Here is a 26406-nt window from a genome sequence, read left to right as displayed (position 1 = left end):
TGAAAGAATTCCAGGAAAACACAATCAAACAGTTGAAGGAATTGAAAATGGAAATAGAAGCAATCAAGAAAGAACACATGGAAACAACCCTGGAAATACAAAACCTAAAGAAGAGACAAGGAGCTGTAGATACGAGCTTCACCAACAGAATACAAGATATGGAAGAGAGAATCTCAGGAGCAGAAGATTCCATAGAAATCATCAACTCAACAGTCAAAGATAATGTAAAGCGGAAAAAGCTACTGGTCCAAAACATACAGGAAATCCAGGACTCAATGAGAAGATCAAACCTAAGGATAATAGGTATAGAAGAGAGTGAAGACTCCCAGCTCAAAGGACCAGTAAATATCTTCAACAAAATCATAGAAGAAATCTTCCCTAACCTAAAGAAAGAGATACCCATAAGCATACAAGAAGCCTACAGAACTCCAAATAGATTGGACCAGAAAAGAAACAGCTCCCGTCACATAATAGTCAAAGCACCAAACGCACAAAATAAAGAAAGAATATTAAAAGCAGTAAGGGAAAAAGATCAAGTAACATAAAGGCAGACCTATCAGAATCATACAGAGTTTTCGCCAGAAACTATAAAATCCAGAAGATCCTGGACAGATGTCATACAGAACCTAAGAGAACACAAATGCCAGCCCAGGTTACTGCATCCTGCAAAACTCTCAATTAACATAGATGAAGAAACCAAGATATTCCAGGACAAAACCAAATTTACACAATATCTTTCTACAAATCCAGCACTACAAAGGATAATAAATGGTAAAGCCCAACATAAGGAGGCAAGAGATACCCTAGACGAAGCAAGAAACTAATCGTCTTGGCAACAAAACAAAGAGAAGAAAAGCGCACAAACATAACCTCATATCCAAATATGAATATAACAGGAAGCAATAATCACTATTCCTTAATATCTCTCAACATCAATGGCCTCAACTCCCCAATGAAAAGACATAGATTAACAAACTGGATACGCAACGAGGACCCTGCATTCTGCTGCCTACAGGAAACACACCTCAGAGACAAAGACAGACACTACCTCAGAGTGAAATGCTGGAAAACAACTTTCCAAGCAAATGGTCAGAAGAAGCAAGCTGGAGTAGCCATTCTAATGTCAAATAAAATCAATTTTCAACCAAAAGTCATCAAAAAAGATAAGGAAGGACACTTTATATTCATCAAAGGAAAAATCCACCAAGATGAACTCTCAATCCTAAATATCTATGCCCCAAATACAAGGGCACCTACATACATAAAAGAAACCTTACTAAAGCTCAAAACGCACATTGCACCTCACACAATGATGGTAGGAGATTTCAACACCCCACTCTCATCAATGGACAGATCATGGAAATAGAAATTAAACAGAGACCTAGACAGATTAAGAGAATTCATGAGCCAAATGGACTTAACGGATATTTATAGAACATTCTATCCTAAAGCAAAAGGATATACCTTCTTCTCAGCTCCTCATGGTACTTTCTCCAAAATTGACCATAAATTGGTCAAAAAACGGGCCTCAACAGGTACAGAAAGATAGAAATAATCCCATGCACCTTATCAGACCACCATGGCCTAAAGTTGGTCTTCAATAACAATAATGGAAGAATGTCCACATATACGTGGAAATAAAACAATGCTCTATTCAATGATAACCAGGTCAAGGAAGAAATAAAGAAAGAAATTAAAGATTGCTTAGAATTTAATGAAAACGAAGGTACAACATACCCAAACTTATGGGACACAATGAAAGCTGTGCTATGAGGAAACTCATAACGCTGAGTGCCTGCAGAAAGAAACAGGAAAGAGCATATGTCAGCAGCTTGACAACACCCCTAAACGCTCTAGAACAAAAAGAAGCAAACACACCCAGGAGGAGTAGAATGCAGGAAATAATCAAACTCAGAGCTGAAATCAGCCAAGTAGAAACAAATGGACCATAGAAAGAATCAACAGAACCAAGAGATGGTTCTTTGAGACAATCATTAAGATAGATAAACCCTTAGCCAGACTAACTAGAGGACACAGAGAGTGTGTCCAAATTAACAAAATCAGAAATGAAAAGGGAGACATAACTACAGATTCAGACGAAATTCAAAAAATCATCAGATCTTAGTATAAAAGCCTGTATTCAACAAAACTTGAAAATCTGCAGGAAATGGACAATTTCCTAGACAGATACCAGGTACCAAAGTTAAATCAGGAACATATAAACCAGATAAACAACCCCATAACTCCTAAGGAAATGGAAGCAGTCATTAAAGGTCTCCCAACCAAAAAGGGCCCAGGTCCAGACGGATTCAGTGCAGAATTCTATCAGACCTTCATAGAAGACCTCATACCAATATTTTCCAAACTATTCCACAAAAATGAAACAAACGGAGCACTACCGAATTCCTTCTATGAAGCCACAATTACTCTTATACCTAAACCACACAAAGACCCAACAAAGAAAGAGAACCTCAGAACAATTTCCCTTATGAATATCGACACAAGAATACTCAATAAATATCTGGCAAACCAAATCCAAGAGCACATCAAAACAATCATCCACCATGATCAAGTAGGCTTCATCCCAGGCATGCAGGGATAGTTTAATATACGGAAAACCATCAACGTGATCCATTATATAAACAAACTGAAAGAACAGAACCACATGATCATTTCATTAGATGCTGAGAAAGCATTTGACAAAATTCAACACCACTTCATGATAAAAGTCCTGGAAAGAATAGGAATTCAAGGCCCATACCTAAACATAGTAAAAGCCATATAGAGCAAACCAGTTGCTAACATTAAACAATATGGAGAGAAACTTGAAGCAATCCCACTAAAATCAGGGACTAGACAAGGCTGCCCACTCTCTCCCTACTTATTCAATATAGTTCTTGAAGTTCTAGCCAGAGCAATCAGACAACAAATGGAGGTCAAGGGGATACAGATGGGAAAAGAAGAAGTCAAAATATCACTATTTGCAGATGATATGATAGTACATTTAAGTGATCCCAAAAGTTCCACCAGAGAACTACAAAAGCTGATAAACAACTTCAGCAAAGTGGTTGGGTATAAAATTAACTCAAATAAATCAGTAGCCTTCCTCTACACAAAAGAGAAAAAGCTGAGAAAGAAATTAGGGAAATAACACCCTTCATAATAGATCCAAATAATATAAAGTACCTCGGTGTGACTTTATCCAAGCAAGTAAAAGATCTGTACAATAAGAACTTCAAGACTCTGAAGAAAGAAATTGAAGAAGACCTCAGAAGATGGAAAGATCTTCCATGCTCATGGATTGGCAGGATTAATATAGTAAAAATGGCCATCTTACCGAAAGCAATCTACAGATTCAATGCAATCCCCATCAAAATACCAATCCAGTTCTTCAAAGAGTTAGAAAGAACAATTTGCAAATTCATCAACAAAAAGCCCAAGATAGCTAAAACTATCCTCAACAATAAAAGGACTTCAGGAGGAATCACTATCCCTGAACTCAAGCACTATTACAGAGCAATAATGATAAAAACTGCATGGTATTGGAACAGAGACAGACAGATAGACCAATGAAACAGAATTGAAGACCCAGAAATGAACCCACACACCTATGGGCACTTGATTTTTGACAAAGGAGCCAAAACCATCCAATGGAAAAAAGATAGCATTTTCAGCAAATGGTGCTGGTTCAACTGGAGGTCAACATGTAGAAGAATGCAGATCGATCCATGCTTATCACCCTGTACAAAGCTTAAGTCCAAGTGGATCAAGGACCTCCACATCAAACCAGATACACTCAAACTAATAGAAGAAAAACTAGAGAAGCATCTGGAACACATGGGCACTGGAAAAAATTTCCTGAACAAAACACCAATGGCTTATGCTCTAAGATCAAGAATCGACAAATGGGATCTCATAAAACTGCAAAGCTTCTGTAAGGCAAAGGACACTGTGGGTAGGACAAAACGGCCACCAACAGATTGGGAAAAGATCTTTACCAATCCTACAACAGATAGAGGCCTTATATCCAAAATATACAAAGAACTCAAGAAGTTAGACCGCAGCGAGACAAATAACCCTATTAAAAAATGGGGTTCAGAGCTAAACAAAGAATTCACAGCTGAGGAAGGCGAAATGGCTGAGAAACATCTAAAGTAATGTTCAACATCTTTAGTCATAATGGAAATGCAAATCAAAACAACCCTGAGATTTCACCTCACACCAGTGAGAATGGCTAAGATCAAAAACTCAGGTGACAGCAAATGCTGGCGAGGATGTGGAGAAAGAGGAACACTCCTCCATTGTTGGTGGGAAAGCAGACTGGTGCAACCATTCTGGAAATCAGTCTGGAGGTTCCTCAGAAAATTGGACATTGAACTGCCTGAGGATCCAGCTATACCTCTCTTGGGCACATACCCAAAAGTTGCCCCGACATATAAAAAAGACACGTGCTCCACTATGTTCATAGCAGCCTTATTTATAATAGCCAGAAGCTGGAAAGAACCCAGATGCCCTTCAACAGAGGAATGGATACAGAAAATATGGTACATCTACACAATGGAATATTACTCAGCTATCAAAAACAATGACTTTATGAAATTCGTAGGCAAATGGCTGCAACTGGAAAATATCATCCTGAGTGAGGCAACCCAATCACAGAAAAACACACATGGTATGCACTCATTGATAAGTGGCTATTAGCCCAAATGCTTGAATTACCCTAGATGCATAGAACAAATGAAACTCAAGACGGATGATCAAAATGTGAATGCTGCACTCCTTCTTTAAAAGGGGAACAAGAATACCCTTGGCAGGGAATAGAGAGGCAAAGATTAAAACAGACACAGAAGGAACACCCATTCAGAGCCTGCCCCACATGTGGCCCAATCATATACAGCCACCCAATTAGACAATATGGATAAAGCGATGAAGTGCATGCCGTCAGGATATGGATGTAGATCTCTCCTGAGAGACACAGCCAGAATACAGCAAATACAGAGGCGAATGCCAGCAGCAAACCACTGAACTGAGAACGGGACCCCCGTTGAAGGAATCAGAGAAAGAACTCGAAGAGCTCGAAGGAGCTCGAGACCCCTTATGAACAACAATGCCAAGCAACCAGAGCTTCCAGGGACTAAGCCACTACCTAAAGACTATTCATGGACTGACCCTGGACTCTGACCTCATAGGTAGCAATAAATATTCTAGTAAGATCACCAGTGGAAGGGGAAGCCCTGGGTCCTGCTAAGACTGAACCCCCAGTGAACGTGATTGTTGGGGGGAGGGCAGCAATGGGGGGAGGATGGGGAGGGGAACACCCATAAAGAAGGGGAGGGGGAGGGATTAGCGGGATGTTGGCCTAGAAACCAGGAAAGGGAATAACATTCGAAATGTAAATAAGAAATACTCAAGTTAATAAAAAAAAAAAGATTTCAATAGACTGGTGTCATTTCCACTAAGTTCTCTCTTTCCTGTGTAGGTCAAGATGTGATCTCTCAGCTGCTGCTTCATCGTCATGCTTGTCTGCCTGAATCATGATGGTGATTTCTGTATCCAATCTAACCAAGAGACCCACTTCACACCATCTCTTTCTTCTAAACATTTTCTTTCCCATGATATTTTTTACAACTATAGAAAGTGACTAACATAAGCATCAGCTAGTTACAATAAGAGTGTATTTAACAGAGTCTGAAGGATTCATTCAAAGCTGTGAAGTGGTGTTACCCAGGGGATTTGGTCACAAAATGTGTTATCAAATTCCATAAAGCTAGCTTAGATAGGATGCCCGGAACACTCGTTGATTTAAATAGATAAATTCAGGAAGTTGGGCTTGTGAATGGGTTTGATGCTGCATTGTAAATGGGAAGCCTCATTGACTCATACTGCATAAGAAATAAGATCTTCACATGTTTGTTCTTCCTTACACCTCAGGGAAACCCATAACATGGCAGTCTACTTTTGACTTTCAGTGCCAGGTTTGAGGATGATTTACGTTTCTTACTTGCAAAACTGACACGTCAAACATTCTCTGCATCAACAAGCAATATATCACAGAGAAGATTCAACAGAACAGGTGAAGGAGCACTGTTGATCAAAGAATAATGTTGAAGAAGCATGCATTTCTTCTTAGTGTTCACACTATTAAAATGGATCATGAGAGAATTTAAGTTCCTTGGATTTCCTGAGAAAGACAGACTTGAATATAGCAAACCATGGGGTATGTTACACACATAGTCATGTTTTCATATGCAATGTGTTACCAGACTACTTATCACTACCCCATTGAACCATCTGGCTGGCAAATATGCATATACACATGTGTGTGCACTTATACGCATGTATGTATTTGTAACTACATATGTGTACGTGAGAAGATGTGTATACATGCATATATATGCAAGTATATGTATATATGTATATATATGTATATATATTTACTGCTTTTAAAATAAAAGGAGAAAGATTGGTGTATAGCCGTTTAGAATAAAAATGAAATGTAGTAAGTGTGAATTTCTCATTCATGTGATCTTTTTCTTTCAGCCAAACTAGGCATCACCTTTGAAATGTGCCTGTGTCATTGTAAATCCTGCTGGCTGTACTTGTTTATAATGACTTATACCTGGTATTCCGCTAGCATGGGGTAGAGAACTGGTATTAACTAGCTAAGGTCTTTCATTTTTTTATTTTATACTCATTACACTGCATTTCCCATGTAGTCTTGTGGGAAGTCTTGTGTTCGTTTGGTTTTATTCAAATTTGACATCATAAATGATGTTTAGTTTTACTTCAGTGACATTTATTCCTTGGAAGAATGGAAACTACCTTTGTCTTAGTTGTCTCTGTAAGATCCCACTGCTGTAATGATATTGTGGATTGTATTCTAATCATGGGCATATAAAATTTAGTTACTATATTCATCACCATTATTTGTACATTCCATAGCATCATAAAATTCTAGTTAGGATAAAATGTGTTTGCATTAGAAATTTTAGTTTAGAAAATTCTAATGACTTTTCACTGCAATAGAAGGTGATTGCCGAGTGAATTTCTGTTTATTAAAGTACCTGAGTTCTATGTCTTTGCTAAGTTCTTCCTAGAATAAAAATTACTCAGGTTCATCACCTGTAGTAGTTAATTGGAAACCAAATTGATCTAGGCATAAACGAAGAGCATTTGAGTTTGGTTTCTGTAAATTACAGTTTCTAATGATTCCATTATGTGTAATAATTATATCTGAACTTCCTCTTTCCTAATGATGAAATTAGAGGTCTAGAGGAAGGTAGTTAGCTACGTGTTGACAGTATGCAGTGGAGTAAGGAGTAAGTAGTGTGTGTAAGATCAGCAGACACACCCTTCTGCTTGCTTTGTAACTTCTGAAAGGGGATTTAAACAGGAAAGATGGCTGTTACTTTTGAATTTGTTTCTGTACTTTCTGTGACAAAATATCTGATGGGGAAAACCAGTCACTTATTTCAAGGAAGGAACAGGGAGGCCTGACTTTTGGCAGTACATTGTTGGTTCTCACATGCTGGTAGACCGGGAAGCAGATAACACAGTACTGGTACCACAAGTAGTCATAGCCATTAAAATCTACCACTGAAAACCTTCTGCTAGCAAGGCCAGACCCCGAAAGTTAAACAATCTCCCATCAGTGGCCAAGTGTTCAATCACATGAACTCCCATCTCTTTGTCTGATCCTCCCATGCACTGCTTAGCATTTGTGTTAATGTTAAATAACCCCCCCACACACACATGCAGAGTTTATCTACTGTTTGTCTGTTAATGCTAACCAAAGTGTAAATCATACTACCAATGTGATAAACCTACTTGGCAGCCTGACTGACAACTTGAATTTGATACCTGAGACTGGAAACAGAGGAAGGGAAAGATTGATTCATACAAGTTATCTTTTGATACCTACAATTCAACTTACATTCTCCTACTCCCCAAATAAATTAAGTACAGAATGTCCTTGAACTGACAGAGACCATCCTGCCTGATTTATGAGTTCATGAATTAACTGTGTACACCAACATACCCAGCCTCCTGTTGTGGGCACCCCGCCTATAAGTACTTTGGACTTCAATGGGTAAAACCAGAATGCTGAGGTCCTGTCCAGGAAGTTAAGAAATATCAGAAGACTGACTTCTTATTTCCCCTGATGATAATTTTAATCTTTTTGCCTATCAAACATATTAAATCTGTGTGCTGGAAAAGGGGCTGAGGAGTTTAAAACATTCATTGCTCCTCCAGGACACCTGGCTTTGCTTTGTAAAACACATAATATTGGTTGACAAAATTCTGGAACAACAAGAACAAAGGATGAAATGACCTCTTCTGATTTTTGTGGGAAGCACACGCACATGGTATACAGACAGAATACACGCAAAACATTCACACACATAAAGTCAGTCAATCCAAAGTAAATGAAGCACAACTATGGTGGTCGCTTTCATGTTGACTGTACCTATTTCCAGGAGCATGTACTATTTGGTTTCTGTATTTTTATGACTTCTCCTCAGTGAGTTAAAAACATGCTCATTTTCTGTTTTTTCTTCTGTTTCCATAGTCTAATTTACTATTATTACATTTTATGACAGTGATTCTCAACCTGTCTGTCATACCCTATTGGAGGAGGGCATAGAACAGTCTCACACAGGTTGGCAAAGACCTTCTGAAAATACCAATACGACATTACAGTTGATGATATTATCAATCTGACACTGATGCAGTAGCAACATAACAGTTGTATGGTTGGGAATCACCACAGCATGAGGAACTGTATTAAAGGTCACAGCGTTAGGAAGGTTGAGAAGCAATGCCTAATGCAGTGACTGGCAAGGAGTGAGGATATGGAGAGTGTGAAGGGAATGCTCAAGGCTGATCTTTCTCTACTCGTTCACTACTTGCACTAGGAAGGCATAGGCACAAACACCCATCACTCCCCTTCACAAAAGGAAATAGGTTACTTCTCACATCAGTGGGGATTACTGTTGCAGATGTATTTTCTTCCCATACTTCAAGAATTGGGTCTACCCGAGAAGACACATAAACTCCAGATTTTCTAAAAATATTTTGGATCTTCTTAGGTATTATATGGAATTTTCTTCCCGATTCTCCCTGCAATGCAGAGAAGAGAGTTTACTTTTTATTTGGTCTTGAAATTAACTCTATTCTTTTAGGATGCATGCTTTCAAATCAACAATGTTCTTTAGGAATTACAGGATATTGACACATGAAAATCAAAATTATTAAATATAAAATATCTTCTTATATGCCTATTTACAACTTAATAGGATACCATCAAGAAGTTAAAATATTTATGCTAGCCTAGATTAAGAGAAAATCATTAACTGACAAACTTGACCTTGTTCTTGTTGAGACTAAGCTTAATTCATTATCAGTCAATTATTCTGCTTCTAGTTTAAGATGATTATTAATATTAATGAGGCCCCTTCTAACAGTCTTACTCTTCCATTGTGGGGAATCACAAAATGCACAGTTTTCATTTACAAATAAATGGCAATTTAATTGCTAGCACTGTCCATACCATAGAACCGGTGAAACTGCTTTATAGAAACACAATTGTCCACTGAGTCACATTCAAAAATCATTAAATTGCCACTCTTCATTCACACAGCCCCTCACTATAGGGCTATAGGTTATATAGAAACAGGTTTCTTAACCTGGAGCAGCTCACAGTGATAAAGCAGCCTCAGACTGGATATGGAAATATCTAAGTAAAGCACTACAATATTTTAACTGTTTGAATGTGGCACAAAGAATATAAGTTTATATTATTTTAAAATCCATAAAGAAGAACTTAAATGGAAATATACAGTAATTGACTCCCTGCATCTAAAAATGCTGGATAATTGGGAAAAACACTTGTTGTTTTTCTAGATGAAGAGCTTTCAACATACCCTCATAGAATCAAATAGAAAATGCTCTATTCTCATAAGACAAACTTGATGAACATATTACAAACTGCTACATAGCCACAATTTCTCCTTAGTGTAAATACACATGAAATAGAGAAACCAAGGAGATGCTCTCATACAGGATCCTAAAATAGCAGTGTCCAAAGGTAGATAAAAATTGCATGCATTTTCCTGAGGGTAAAGTCACTTAGGAGATTCATGGATTATAGAAATGTCTGGACTTACTAAGAAGTACTTATTATATATAAGTATACAGTAGCTATCATCAGACACACCAGGAGAGATCATCATATCTCATTATAGATGGTCGTCAGTCAACATGTGGTTGCTGGGAATTGGATTCATCAAGACCTCTGGAAGAGCAATCAGTGCTCCTTTTTTTTTTGGTTTTTTTTTTTTTTTTGGTTCTTTCAGTCAGTGCTCTTAACCACTGAGCCATCTCTCCAGCCCAGGAAAACCGATATGGGAGAGGGTGAGGGGAAAGGGATGGGGGCTCATGGACCGGAAACCAGGAAGGGGAAAAACATTGGAAAAGTAAGTAAAGAAATATATCTAATAAAAATTTTTTAAAAAAGAAATATTATGGTCTAGTAACAGTCACATTTTAAAATCAGTCGAACATGTACTCATTTCTGCAAACAATACTTGTCAAACATCAGACATCTTCTATTGTACGAGGACTGCGCTCAGTCTTCCACTCACTATGTCTTTTGAGTCCATTCTCTTATTGACCACCACTACCCACAAGGACTTACTGCTCACTTGCAGTTTGTAGAAATCTCCACATCTACAATGTGGACTCCCTTGAGTAATCTTTCCATATAAAACTGGGATAGTTACACTATTGCTGAATTGTAACAAAATTCATAAGAAAATTAAATTCACAAAGAAGAATTTTACCTTCACAGAGGAGGTAGAGCTGACATTATCCACATTCACACACCTAGGAACAAGAAAGGAGGGCTTGTCAGGGAGCCTTTAGAATAACAGCATGCAACATTCTTCCAACCTTGGTTTTGTGGCTCAATCCCTTCTTCATGAATAAGAAACCCAGGCAAACTAGCCAGTAAACTTCAGGGGATTCTCTCTCACCACCTCCTGCCTCACCATAAGTGCCCCAGGATTCAGATGCACATGAGATCCTCAAGACCTCATGTGGATTCTGAGAATCCAAACTTCCATTCTCACAGACTCATGGCAAGCACTTTATCCACTGAATCATCTCCCTTCCTAAGGATGTTTGTCCATAACTCATGCTGTGTGGGAGATAATTGTTCAGCTTGTGATTATAGAAGAAATAAAGAAGCTGAAATCGGAGTACACAGAGGCAAAGAGAATGTCAGGTTCTGAACATTATACTTTTTACAGATTAATTGTAAAATACACACATTCTTACCATGGTGATGTTCCTGTAAGTCTCTTACCAGCTTCTAAAGAGGGAAGCAAAATTTGTCACAAAACAACTATAGGAAACATGACAATAAGTACAAAGGCTAATATTTGTGACCCTATATCCTTTGGCACCATTTATGAAAAGCCTTTAAAGTGAATAATTATTGGTAAATAATAAATATATGCAAAAACCTTTCTTCCCATTTCCTAGTATATTTTAAAGACAAAGAGAAAATTTCATCAAAAGTTACTACTTATAAAAATTGTTGTGCAAATTACCTATGATCCTGATCACTATCAGACACAGAAATTATCATCTTAGCCTGAACTGTTGTCCCATAGTGAAGGGTTAAAAGGACAGCGTCATGTTGCCACTGCTGCTTTTTGCCTCTGGACTAGGGATGTTTGCAGCGCTCTAGGTGAGCATGCTCATCTCGTACAGCAGTGAAAGGGGCTGCTACAAAGGTCGACTTGAACTTCCTTCACTGTAGGGGAACATTCATTGCTACCACCGGGAAGCACAGTCTCTGGTGACTGTCGTTGCAGCATAGTCAAATATAGGAGACCCAGAGACCTTTACAAAGTATTTCCAGCTGCAAGTGTGACAAAGCTCTTGAGAGATCAGTGTGTTACTGTAGTCGAGATCTTCTGAAGAAGATGTTAAGGGCCCTCAGATCTAGCATTGACCCCTAGCTCATTTCCAGCAAAAAGAAGTTCAACATCAACTTCCATTGCTGGCCATGGCAAGAGCAACTGGAAAGACTTCCTTAGTAGTTATGCAACATGAATTATTACTCCAGAGAGAAGCATGAAAGAAACTTGCAGATAGAGCAGCAATCTTACATAAAACATTTTAAAAATATATTTCCACATATAAACCATAGTGTGTCTCATGTTTCACTCTCTGGATAAAGCCTGCCCTCGAAACATGCTTCAGAGAATGAACAACCCTAGTTCATTTCCTTTACAGTATGTAAAACTCCACTGCACACCCCTTGGCATTGCCCATGACCAGAGCAAGTTTTTGTCCTATCAACAAATGGGCTGAGAAAATGTCTCTATGGTGGACCATATGCTCAGCATGTGTGGGGCCTCTTTCAGTCCTCGACAACAGAAACAAAACTCCAGTGCTGAAATACATTTTAAAAAAAGACACCCACATTATGATAATTCTGCTTCCCTCAGGGTTATGTGAAGAGGGTCATTTAGGTTCCTCTACACTATTCTCTGGCTGGCTCTCTCCAAAGTAGGTATGAGAGATGCTGTGGTGTAGGTTGCTGAAAGGATAAATTCTGTGGTGCTTCTCCCCCTGTTGGAATCTAATCTTATTCAGACTCAATCAAGGGATCATTCAGTGCTGTGTACTGGAGAATGATGTGGTTTTTCAACCTTCCATCTACTGTGTCAATGTTGTTTTTACTGGAAATTATGTCTTGCAGCATATAAATCAAGTATCACTATATCTTTTGCTAATTAATAGAACTACAGGGAAAAGGTGCTGTCAGAGTAGCCCATATGGAGGCTGCTTTCATTGAATGCTAAGAATATCAGTTTTCATTCCCCAGCACTACCTACAAATCTCACACACCATTCACTTCTCCAAAGGTTCCTGAGTGAGCCAGATATTGATAATATCAAGATATTCACATTAAATGGAAGACAACTAAAAATAACTATAAGATAATCTGTGAATTATAAAATAAGTATGATTGAAATATTATGGAGGGAAAAATTCCAGATTATGCTAATGATATTTAGTCTCCAAAACATAATGAAATTAATTGAATACTGTTTTTGGTTTGCTTTTTAATATGATCATATTTTCACACACTGACACCTATGACATGTAGCAATAATCATATATATAGTATATATGCTAAAACCTGAAATAAAAATGTATTTTATATCAAAGTCAACTTGCTGCTATGTGTCTAGAGAGGACACAAATCATGGAATAGTTTTTTTTTTTATCAAAGGTCACTACATGCATCAGTAGTTCGATTTGAATATAGTAGCATTGCAGATGATATAATTTGAATTTGAAATTTCTTAGAAGCTCTGGTTGGTTGGCATTGTTGTTCATATGGGGTCTCAAGCCCCTTCAAGCTCCTTCAGTCCTTTCTCTGATTCCTTCAACGGGGGTCCCGTCCTCAGTTCAGTGGTTTAATGATGGCATTTGCCTATGTATTTGCTGTAGTCTGGCTTTGCCTCTCAGGAGAGATCTACATCCGGTTCCTGTCGCCCTGCACTTCTTTGCTTCATCCATCTTATCTAGTTTGGTGGTTGTATAAATTTTTAAAAATCCCATAAAAGAAAAAAGGAAAAAAAAGAAAAAAAAAGAAATACAGGGTAAAAAATGGAGCAGAGAGGAAAGGAAAGGCTGTCCAGTGACCGGCCTAACTTGGGATCTATCCCATGCATAGGCACCAAACCCTGATACTATTACTGATGCCATGTTGTGCTGGCAAACAGGAGCCTAGCATGGCTGTCCGCTAAGAGGCTCTACCAGAAGCTGACTAAGACAGACGCAGAGACAGCCAACCACTGGATTGATGTCTAGAATGCCTATGGAAAAATTGTGTAAAGAAATAAAATGTAATTCAATAAAAAGAATGCAAATACATAAAACAACTTTAAAAGAAAAAAAGAAATTTCTTAGAAACAATATCTTAAGTAAATCTGAATTCTAAAAATGGTTGCCAGGAAGTGAAGAATGGATATAAATATATTCATATTTGATTTCCTTACTTTCCTAGCACAAACAAAGTTCTTTCTATAGTTAGGGTAGAATCAGTAGAGGACTTACACTTAATCTTACCTGAATTATGCCGGTTAGAGTTTTTCAAAATGGATTTTAGCTGTCCTGGTGGTCTTACTCCACTGTGGTGTATTTTAAGAATGTTATGTTAATATTCATACTAAACATTAATCCAATGCATTGGATTACTTCTTGCTTGATTTTCTAACTTATATTACATTATAAATTGTTTTAAAAAGCTATTCATTTGTTCTTTAACCAGTTGAGTATGTCTGGGAATACTTTACTTCCAACTTTTCCCCATGTAGAAGAAAGGGAAGGAAATTAGGCCCAAAAATTAGCCCAATGAAACCATTATACAGATACATATATACACACAACCACCTCTCTAGCTTTTGCTCTCATAGCTATACCGAGTGATATTTTTAATCTATAGATGCAATGGAATTAGTCCCCTGACTACATTAATCATAACAGTCTTTGCCCCTGATGCAGTAAGGCACCTATTCCCATGATACTTTGTGAATATTTCACTATCTATGATGGTACCACCCAAGTGGTTTGCTTGTCGAACATCAAATAGATTTCTGTTGCTGCTAGAGCTCTTCAAAACCCACCACTGCATTTGTAATGTTCAAGCTGCTCCTTCTTAACACACGCATGAATGAATCCCGAAGTCACAATCTGCCTGTTTCTGTGCCATTTATCCATTTTTATGAACATAATAAGGTAATAACAGAAACAAAGAACAATAAGACTAATTGCATTGAGACTGTGAAACTGTTTGCACTTCCAAGTATAAGTTAACATGCATATTTTGCAAGGAGTCTTTGAACAGTTTTAGTATGGAAAAGTTTGAATCTTGATTTTGACATTAGCTTGTATGATTTAGGGAATCTTAAACATGGAGGGAATAAGTCATGTGATAGTATTTATAAAATGATTTCCTGATGCAGAGCCCAAATAAAGAGAACAACATAATTGTCCTCTCTTGTGGAGGTAAGTAATCCTAATGAGCACAGAATGAGCTTGAAATACACCTTTTAATTTTCTACCAAACCAGTGTCTAACCTAGCATCCTGGACAGGAATGGATGGGCCTTCACCTGTATGTTCATGTCCAACTGATATGGAAGGCAAAAACCTCCTTTATAGAGAGATAAATAATAGTCACATGGTCACTTAGTTCTATACATTCAGCTAATCTATTGAGATTCAAAGGATCCATTCTTGTGGAAAACTGATCATATGAATGGATATTTGATGGGTGGAGCTTTCAGGAAGACATGGGTCTTGTGGAATAATTAAAAGGTGAATGACTGGTTCCCATGAGTTCCCATGCCAGGTGCAATCACATGCTCTAGATGTTTCTCTGTCATCCATTTTCACACACTGTCTCCATAGCGGGTTGTTCTGTGGGCCATGCTAGTGTGGCCACATGCCAAGCTAGCCCCAAGCATTCCATAGCCTAGCACCGCTTCCTGTCACAGACTCTTCTCACACTCCCAACAATCCAGTGAAGTCATGACTCAACAAACTGTAACCCAGCAACTGTAACCCAGAGTCATATGTTAATTACTTAATGAACAGTACATTTGCACAATCAACTTACAACCAATTGATAAGGACATAAACCACCCACTTAGGTAAGATATAGTTAGTTCATCTAGACACACACAAACCAGTATATATCCATCCCTTAAGAATAGCCATAACAACCTATAAATGTAAAGTGAGAAATGTTAATATCCACCTTCATGGAATCTCAGCCTTTCATTGGATGGACTGCAACTCATGGGTTTCTTCTAAGATATATGATATATGCTACACCTGACAAAAAGTTCCTTTGCCTTCATAGCTGGTGTCAAAGGAGGAAAGAAATGCTTGCCATCTTGTAGTAATGACTGACAACTGAGAATCATCCCACATTATGTACCGTGTCAGAGAGATGAATGCCTGAAATGATAACTATGAGTGTGGGTCTTAGTCCACAAATACAATTTAGTAAGGCTTTGAAAAGCTGAAGAATCTTAAGTGGACATTAACTTGCAGAGATAATCCTAGCAGGCTCTTTTTAAAAACTGCATAGTTTTTTCTTGGAAATGGCATACTTGTGAGCATACTTTTCACATTCATATAAAGTACACTGAACAAATTTTAGGCTAAAATTATATTCAGAATACTGTGGGACCTGTAAGACACAAGTCTCAAAGTATACCCAAAAAGAATTTGCTTTTTATCTTTGCACTCCTCTAGTACTAATGTACTGTTAAGCCTTACCAGGACAAAGGCCTTTCATCTTTAAAAAACAAGACTTCTGAAAATAAAAACAAAATGTGTATTATTACAAGTATAGAAGAATATTACAAATAAAATTATGAAACTCATTTTTAGTATCAATGTCTATGAGAACAATCTATTGAGTACTCTAGAGTAAATATTCATTTGTAGCCAATTACGTCACTTAGAACCAATCCATTCCCTGTATATTTCAAATCAAAGATGGCAGTAATTTATCAAACATCAATGTCTAGAAATAAATACCCGTGAACAATTGTGATGATCCTAACTGAACTCTCTCAGAATGACAGAAAACCCAATCCTTACTAGTATAAAAACAATCAACTGTGATTCCTTTTACTCTGGGCTAATGATTCTTGAAAGAATAACAGATTGGGTCTGGTGGCGCACAACATGAATCCCAACACTGAGGAAGCAAAAGCATATGGATCACTGTGATTCCTTAGACAAAGAAAGCTACAATTTAGTGAGACCATATCTTAACCTAACCCCTAAAAAGAGAAAAACCCAGAGCCCACTTCATGACTCTTGCACCAGTAAACACCCATGGATAAAGAGTTGGCTAAAGGCCAGCATGAGAATACACTCAACAAGAACAAAACAATATAACACACCTGGAGCCCAGCTATCCTACTACATCAAGACCTGGATATGCGAATAAAATCAAAACACAATAAAATGACATTGAATCCAATCTTATGAATATGATAGAGGAATTTAAAGGAGAAATTATCAAATCCCTTAAAATATACAGGAAAATACAATCAAACAGGTGAGCAAAATGAATAAAATATGTCAACACCTGCAAATGATTAAAGAAGCAATAAAGGCAACCCAAAATGATGGAACCTTGGAGACAGAAATACTCCAAAAGAGAACAAGAACAGAAGCACAGCCAACACAATAAAAGAATTGGAAGAGATGATCTCAGGCATACATGATATACTCAAAGAAATTAATACGTCAACCAAAGAAAATATCACCTAAAAAGTTACTGACTCAAAATATTCAGGTAGTCTGAGACACTGTGAAATTTTGTACTAAGGATAATAGGAATTGTTCAAAAGTGAAGAGAGTACCAGCTCCAAAGATGAGAACACATGTTCAACAAAATCATAGAAGGAAATTTATACAACATAAAGGAAGAATGCCTATGAACTTAGAGGAACCTTACAGAACACCAAATTGATTGGTGTTAACAAAAATAAATAATAATCACTCATTCACAAAATGAGAATGGCAGGAATTAACACTCATTTGTTGTTAATATCTCTCAATATCAGTGAACTCATCTTCCCCATTAAAAAGGCACAGCCTGATAGGCTGGATGTGGAATCAGGGCCAAACTTAAGAAAAATAGGAACAGGAGAAGAAGATTCCCAGATGAAAGGCCCAGAAAATATCTTCAACAACATCATAGAAGAAAACATCCCAAACCTCAAGAAAAAGATGCCTACATACACACAAGAAGCTTACAGTACAAATAAGAGTTTACTGTGTCAGAAAATAAATCCTCCAGCTACATAATAACCAAAACATTAAATCCCCAAAACAAAGAGAGAAAATTAAAAAGCCACAAGGAGAAAGAGGCAAGTAACATATTACATATAAAGACAGAACAATCAGAATTATACCAAACTTCTCAACAGAGAATTAAAAGCCAGAAGAGCCAGAGAGATGTCTTACAGACCCTAAGAGACTATAGCTGTCAGCCCAGACTACAATACTTAGCAAAATTTTCAATCAATTTTACTCAAGATGGAGTAAAAAGCTATTCTGTGACAAAACCAAACGCAAACTATATCTTTCTACTAACCCATCACTAATCAGGATGCTACAAGCAAAACTCCAAGACAAGGAGAGTAACTGAACTCAATGAAACACGAGAAACTAATAATCGCATAGTAAAACCAACCAAGAGAAACACATGCAAACCAAAATCAAAATACCAAGTAAAAGCAATCATTAATTATTAATATCTCTGAACAGGAACAGATTCACTTACCAAATAAAAAGACATAGTCTAAGAGAGTAGATGCATAAACAGAATCTATAATTCTGTTGCATATAGAAATGCAACTCAGCCACAAAGATAATCACTGCCACAGAATAAAGGACTGGACAAAAGGTCTGTAAAGCAAATGGACCCAAGAGTCAAGCTGCAGCAGCCAATCTAATATCTGGTAAAATAGACTTTCAATGAGAAATAATTAAAAGAGATGGGAAAGGACACTGCATATAAATCAAAGGAAAATCCAACAAGATGGTGCTTCAATTCTAAACATCAATGCTTGCGATACAAGTGCATCCTCCTTTACAAAAGAAACATTTACTAATTTTGTTAAAGCTTAAACCACACCTCCAATTCCACACATTAATAGTAGGGGACATCACCTACATATTATCACGTTAATGACCAACAGGCATGTCACCAAAAGAGAAACTAAACTGAAATGTAATGCAACTAGTAGATGACATGAATCAAATGGACCTAACAGATATCTGTGGTGGTTTGCCCTGAAGTTTCTGTATTTTGATGCTAATTCCACTGCCCCAAGGACAGCTGCCTAGTCACATACTCAGAACTCAGATGACTTCACCAGAACCACCTCCCCATTGAATTTGTAAAATACAGGTGAGGGGCAGGTACAGGATAGTAGGAGACCTGACACTGGAGGAGAAGCAAGGATGGGCAGGAGAGAAGCTTGAAGGAAGAGAAGGGGATTAACACAGAGAAGAGGAGAGAGAGGGGGGAGGAGCCATGGCAGGTGATGTTAAGATTCTGCTCTGTGTATTTACAGGTTGTTATCAATCTTCCTAAGGGATGGATGGTACCAGGCCTTGTATGTTTAAGTGGCAACTATACCTTACCAATTGGATCAAAGATTATTGTGTTGTGTGTTCTTTTATGTGAGGGTTTGAGTGTAGGAAAATGTGCGGCTGGGCTGTGTTTCCGCCAAGATATCTAGCAGATATCTTGGGGCACCGAGGTGCGGACCTAGCGGGGTAAAAGACAACTTTTACTTTTTTATTTTAATATTTTTACAACAACATATATCTATAGAAGCTGTCACTCAAATAAAAAAATATGTATCTTCTCAGCACCTCATGGAACCTTCTCCAAAATTGAACATGTACAGATACAGATCTACAACAGATACAAGAAAATACAAAAACAACAACAACAAAAGAACACCAAAATGCTTTTGTGTCTGATAAGGTCACCATGGACTAAAGTTGGACTATGTCAACAACAAAAACAATGGAAAGCCTACAATCTCATGGAAACTGAACAACTCTATGCTAAGTGACCACTGTTGAAAGAAGAAAAGTCTTTCTAGAATTCAATGAAAGTGAAGGCACAAATCATACAAACTTAGGGAACACAATAAAAGCAGTGCAAAAGGAAAGTTCATAACACTATGTCCCTTCAAAAGAAATGGAGAGATTTCATAATAGCAGCTAATCAGCACATATGCAATATTAAAAATAAAAACAAGCATACACGCTCAAGAGAAGATGGTATGAAAATTAAACATAGAAACATGGGAAACAATACAAAGAATGAACAAAACCAAGAGCTGCTTACTCAAAACCACTCTGACATGTCATTTGACACCCATCACAAAAGCAAAGATGAAAAACTCAAGTGAGAGTGAATGCTGGCAGGTTGTGGAGCAAAGGGAACACTAATCCATCACTGATGGACGTGAAACTTTGAACAACAACTTTGGAAATCAATTGGGTGGTTTCTCACAAAACTGAGAGAAAAAAACTGTTCTACCTCAAGGGCCAGCTATAACGCTCCTGGGTGTGTAGTCATAAAGATGTCACACTGTACCAAAGAACCACTTGTCAAACTATGTTCATAGTAGCTTTGTTCATACTAACCAGAATCTGGAAACAACCTGGATGTGCCTCTACTGAACAATGAATAAAGAAAGTGATGTATGGCTCCCAAACCCCGTGGGAGGACCGGACACTTCCAGTTTTTAGCGGGAGTCCGAATCTCGTGCTCCCTGCCTCCAGCTCACTGCTCCCAAACCCCGTGGGAGACAGAGCTCACCGCCCGGACAGGTGGGCACTCCTGAGACTGCAGAGCAGAAGAGACCACCAACACTGCCCACCCCTGCCCATATCCCTGGCCCAAGAGGAAACGGTCTCTGGGTTCCCGTAGATAAGGGCACAGGAGCAGCAGGTCCACTGCGTCTGAGACACCGCAGGAACCTGAAGGGACCAGCCAGATAAACGGTTCTCTGCACCCAAATCCTGGGAGAGGGAGAGCTAAACCGTCAGAGAGGCAGACACGACTGGTAAACCAGAAGAGACTGCACTCTGCCCACATCTCTGACTCCAGAGGAAAACACCAAACGCCATCTGGGACTCTGGTGCACGGGGGGCTCCCGGAAAGGGCAGCGCAGGTCCGCCTGGTTGCTGCCCCTGAGGAGAGATCATTAGCAACACCCCACGAGCAATCTTGAGCCTTGGGACCACAGGTAAGACCAACTTTTCTGCTCCAAGTGACCTGCCTGGTGAATTCAGGGCACAGGCCCACAGGAACAGCTGAAGACCTGTAGATAGGAAAAACTACACGCCCCAAAGCAGAACACTCTGTTCCCATAACTGGCTGAAAGAAAACAGGAAAACAGGTCTACAGCACTCCTGACACACAGGCTTATAGGACAGTCTAGCCACTGTCAGAAATAGCAGAACAAAGAAACACTAGAGATAATCTGATGGCGAGAGGCAAGCACAGGAACCCTAGCAACAGAAACCAAGACTACATGACATCATCGGATCCCAATTCTCCAACCAAAGCAAACACGGAATATCCAAACACACCAGAAAAGCAAGATCTAGTTTCAAAATCATATTTGATCGATGCTGGAGGACTTCAAGAAAGACATGAAGAACTCCCTTAGAGAAACGCAGGAAAACATAAATAAACAAGTAGAAGCCTACAGAGAGGAATCACAAAAATCCCTGAAAGGATTCCAGGAAAACACAAACACTTGAAGGAATTAAAAATGGAAATAGAATCAATCAAGAAAGAACACATGGAAACAACCCTGAATATAGAAAACCAAAAGAAGAGACAAGGAGCTGTAGATACGAGCTTCACCAACAGAATACAAGAGATAGAAGAGAGAATCTCAGGAGCAGAAGATTCTATAGAAAACTATCGACTCAACTGTGAAAGATAATGTAAAGCAGAAAAAGCTACTGGTCCAAAACATACAGGAAATCCAGGACTCAATGAGAAGATCAAACCTAAGGATATAGGTATAGAAGAGAGTGAAGACTCCCAGCTCAAAGGACCAGTAAATATCTTCAACAAAATCATAGAAGAAAACTTCCCTAACCTAAAGGAAGAGATACCCATAAGCATACACGAAGCCTAGAGAACTCCAAATAGATTGGACCAGAAAAGAAACAGCTCCCGTCACATAATAGTCAAAAGACCAAACACACAAAATAAAGAATATTAAAAGCAGTAAGGGAAAAAGGTCAAGTAACATAAAGGCAGACCTATCAGAATCACACCAGAAACTGTGAAAGCCAAAAGATCCTGGACAGATGGCCTACAGACCTTAAGAGAACACAAATGCCAGCCCAGGTTACTTTATCCTGCAAAACTCTCAATTAACATAGATGGAGAAACCAAGATATTCCAGGACAAAACCAAATTTACACAATATCTTTCTACAAATCCAGCACTACAAAGGATAATAAATGGTAAAGCCCAACATAAGAAGGCAAGCTACACCCTAGAAAAAGCAAGAAACAAATCGTCTTGGAAACAAAACAAAAAGAAGAAAAGCACACAAACATAACCTCACATCCAAATATGAACATAACAGGAAGCAATAATCACTATTCCTGAATATCTCTCAACATCAATGGCCTCAACTCCCCAATAAAAATACACAGATTAACACACTGGATATGCAATGAGGACCCTGCATTCCCTACAGGAAACACACCTCAGAGACAAAGACAGACTCTACCTCAGAGTGAAAGGCTGGAAATCAACTTTCCAAGCAAATGGTCAGAAGAAGCAAGCTGGAGTAGCCATTCTAATATCAAATAAAATCAATTTCCAACTAAACGTCATCAAAAAAGATAAGGAAGGACACTTCATATTCATCAAAGGAAAAATCCACCAAGATGAACTCTCAATCCTAAATATCTATGCCCCAAATACAAGGGCACCTACATACGTAAAAGAAACCTTACTAAAGCTCAAAACACACATTGCACCTCACACAATAATAGTAGGAGATTTCCACACCCCACTCTCATCAATGGACAGATCATGGAAACACTAATTAAACAGAGACGTAGACAGACTAAGAGAAATCATGAACCAAATAGACTTAACAGATATTTATAGAACATTCTATCCTAAAGCAAAAGGATATACATTCTTCTCAGGTCCTCATGGTACTTTCTCCAAAATTGACCATATATTTGGTCAAAAAACAGGCCTCAACAGGTACAGAAAGATAGAAATAATCCCATGGGTGCTATCAGACCACCACGGCCTAAATCTGGTCTTCAATAACAATAATGGAAGAATGCCCACATATACGTGGAAGTTGAACAATGCTCTACTCAATGATAACCTAGTTAAGGAAGAAATAAAGAAAGAAAATAGAGACTTCTTAGATTTAATGAAATCGAAGGTACAACATACCCAAACTTATGGGACACAATGAAAGCTGTGCTAAGAGGAAAACCCATAGCTCTGAGTGCCTGCAGAAAGAAACAGGAAACAGCATATGTCACCAGCTTGACAGCACACCTAAAAGATCTAGAACAAAAAGAAGCAAATACACCCAGGAGGAGTAGAAGGCAGGAAATAATCAAACTCAGAGCTGAAATCAGCCAAGTAGAAACAAATGGACCATAGAAAGAATCAACAGAACCAAAAGATGGTTCTTTGAGACAATCATTAAGATAGATAAACCCTTAGCCAGACCAACTAGAGGACACAGAGAGTGTTTCCAAATTAACAAAATCAGAAATGAAAAGGGAGACATAACTACAGATTCAGACGAAATTAAAAAAATCATCAGATCTTACTATAAAAGCCTACGTTCAACAAAACTTGAAAATCTGCAGGAAATGGACAATTTGCTAGACAGATACCAGGTACCGAAGTTAAATCAGGAACAGATAAACCAGTTAAACAACCCCATAACTCCTAAGGAAATAGTAGCAGTCATTAAAGGTCTCCCAACAAAAAAGAGCCCAGGTCCAGACGGGTTCAGTGCAGAATTCTATCAGACCTTCATAGAAGGCCTCATACCAATACTATCCAAACTATTCCACAAAATTAAAACAGATGGAGCACTACCAAATTCCTTCTATGAAGCCACAATTACTCTTATACCCAAACCACACACAGACCCAACACAGAAAGAGAACTTAGACCAATTTCCCTTATGAATATAGACGCAAAAATACTCAATAAAATTCTGGCAAACCAAATCCAAGAGCACATCAAAACAATCATCCACCATGATCAAGTAGGCTTCATCCCAGGCATGCAGGGATGGTTTAATATACGGAAAACCATCAACGTGATCCATCATATAAACAAACTGAAAGAACAGAACCACATGATCATTTCATTAGATGCTGAGAAAGCATTTGACAAAATTCAACACCCCTTCATGATAAAAGTCCTGGAAAGAATAGGTATTCAAGGCCCATACCTAAACATAGTAAAAGCCATATACAGCAAACCAATTGCTAACATTAAAATAAGTGGAGAGAAACTTGAAGCAATCCCACTAAAATCAGGGACTAGACAAGGCTGCCCACTCTCTCCCTACTTATTCAATACAGTTCTTGAAGTTCTAGCCAGAGCAATCAGACAACAAAAGGAGGTCAAGGGGATACAGATTGGAATAGAAGAAGTCAAAATATCACTATTTGCAGATGATATGATAGTACATTTAAGTGATCCCAAAAGTTCCACCAGAGAACTACTAAAGCTAATAAACAACTTCAGTAAAGTGGCTGGACATAAAATTAACTCAAATAAATCAGTAGCCTTCCTCTACACAAAAGAGAAACAACTGAGAAAGAAGTTAGGGAAACAACACCCTTCATAATAGACCCAAATAATATAAAGTACCTCGGCGTGACTTTAACCAAGCAAGTAAAAGATCTGTACAATAAGAACTTCAAGACTCTGAAGAAAGAAATTGAAGAAGACCTCAGAAGATGGAAAGATCTCCCATGCTCATGGATTGGCAGGATTAATATAGTAAAAATGGTCATCTTACCAAAAGCGATCTACAGATTCAATGCAATCCCCATCAAAATAACAATCCAATTCTTCAAAGAGTTAGACAGAACAATTTGCAAATTCATCTGGAATAACCAAAAACCCAGGATAGCTAAAGCTATCCTCAACAATAAAAGGACTTCAGGGGGAATCACTATCCCTGAACTCAAGCAGTATTACAGAGCAATAGTGATAAAAACTGCATGGTATTGGTACACAGACAGACAGATAGACCAAAGGAATAGAATTGAAGACCCAGAAATGAACCCACACACCTATGGTCACTTGATTTTTGACAAAGGAGCCAAAACCATCCAATGGAAAAAAGATAGCATTTTCAGCAAATGGTGCTGGTTGAACTGGAGGTCAACATGTAGAAGAATGCAGATTGATCCATGCTTATCACCCTGTACAAAGTTTAAGTCCAAGTGGATCAAGGACCTCCACATCAAACCAGACACACTCAAACTAATAGAAGAAAAACTAGGGAAGCATCTGGAACACATGGGCACTGGAAAAAATTTCCTGAACAAAACACCAATGGCTTATGCTCTAAGATCAAGAATCGACAAATGGGATCTCATAAAACTGCAAAGCTTCTGTAAGGCAAAGGACACTGTGGTTCGACAAATCGGCAACCAACAGATTGGGAAAAGATCTTTACCAATCCTACAACAGATAGAGGCCTTATATCCAAAATAAACAAAGAACTCAAGAAGTTAGACCGAAGGGAGACAAATAACCCTATTAAAAAATGGGGTTCAGAGCTAAACAAAGAATTTACAGCTGAGGAATGCCGAATGGCTGAGAAACACCTAAAGAAATGCTCAACATCTTTAGTCATAAGGGAAATGCAAATCAAAACAACCCTGAGATTTCACCTCACACCAGTGAGAATGGCTAAGATCAAAAAGTCAGGTGACAGCAGATGCTGGCAAGGATGCAGAGAAAGAGGAACACTCCTCCATTGTTGGTGGGATTGCCGACTGGTACAACCAATCTGGAAATCAGTCTGGAGGATCCTCAGAAAATTGGACATTGAACTGCCTGAGGATCCAGCTATACCTCTCTTGGGCATATACCCAAAAGATGCCCCAACATATAAAAAAGACACGTGCTCCACTACGTTCATAGCAGCCTTATTTATAATAGCCAGAAGCTGGAAAGAACCCAGATGCCCTTCAACAGAGGAATGGATACAGAAAATGTGGTACATCTACACAATGATATATTACTCAGCTATCAAAAACAATGCCTTTGTGAAATTCATAGGGAAATGGTTGGAACTGGAAAATATCATCCTGAGTGAGCTAACCCATCACAGAAAAACACATATGGTATGCACTCATTGATAAGTGGATATTAGCCCAAATGCTTGAATTACCCTAGATGCATAGAACACATGAAACTCAAGATGGATGATCAAAATGTGAATACTTCACTCCTTCTTTGAAAGGGGAACAAGAATGCCCATGGCAGGGAATAGAGAGGCAAAGATTAAAACAGAGACTGAAGTAACACCCATTCAGAGCCTGCCCCACATGTGGCCCATACATATACAGCCACCCAATTAGACAATATGGATGAAGCAAAGAAGTGTAGGCAGACTGGAGCCGGATGTAGATCTCTCCTGAGAGACACAGTCAGAATACAACAAATACAGAGGTGAATGCCAGCAGCAAACCACTGAACTGAGAACAGGACCCCCGTTGAAGG

The 26406-nt window shown here is 38.4% G+C and overlaps 1 protein-coding gene across 2 annotated transcripts in view; it reads right to left on the bottom strand.

The window, feature by feature from the left end:
- LOC134482333 (mucin-16-like) overlaps positions 1 to 24534 on the bottom strand; it is a 36249-nt gene extending 11715 nt beyond the window's left edge. Inside the window, exons 1-4 of one of the 2 annotated variants that reach the window (XM_063275822.1) lie at positions 14152 to 24534; positions 11338 to 11371; positions 10842 to 10884; positions 8977 to 9120 (exon numbers count right to left, since the gene is read on the bottom strand). The gene's annotated coding sequence lies outside the window, so the exon portion shown is untranslated. Of the gene's footprint in view, positions 1 to 8976; positions 10255 to 10841; positions 10885 to 11337; positions 11372 to 14151 lie in introns of those variants that run through there. The other variant, XM_063275823.1, reaches the window with a different exon arrangement.
- Positions 24535 to 26406: the final 1872 nt, after the last annotated feature.

This window comes from Rattus norvegicus, chromosome 16, assembly GCF_036323735.1.
Source record: "Rattus norvegicus strain BN/NHsdMcwi chromosome 16, GRCr8, whole genome shotgun sequence".
NCBI lineage: Eukaryota > Metazoa > Chordata > Mammalia > Rodentia > Muridae > Rattus > Rattus norvegicus.
Note: the sequence above shows the minus strand (reverse complement) of the source record. Positions and strands in the feature narration are given on the sequence as shown.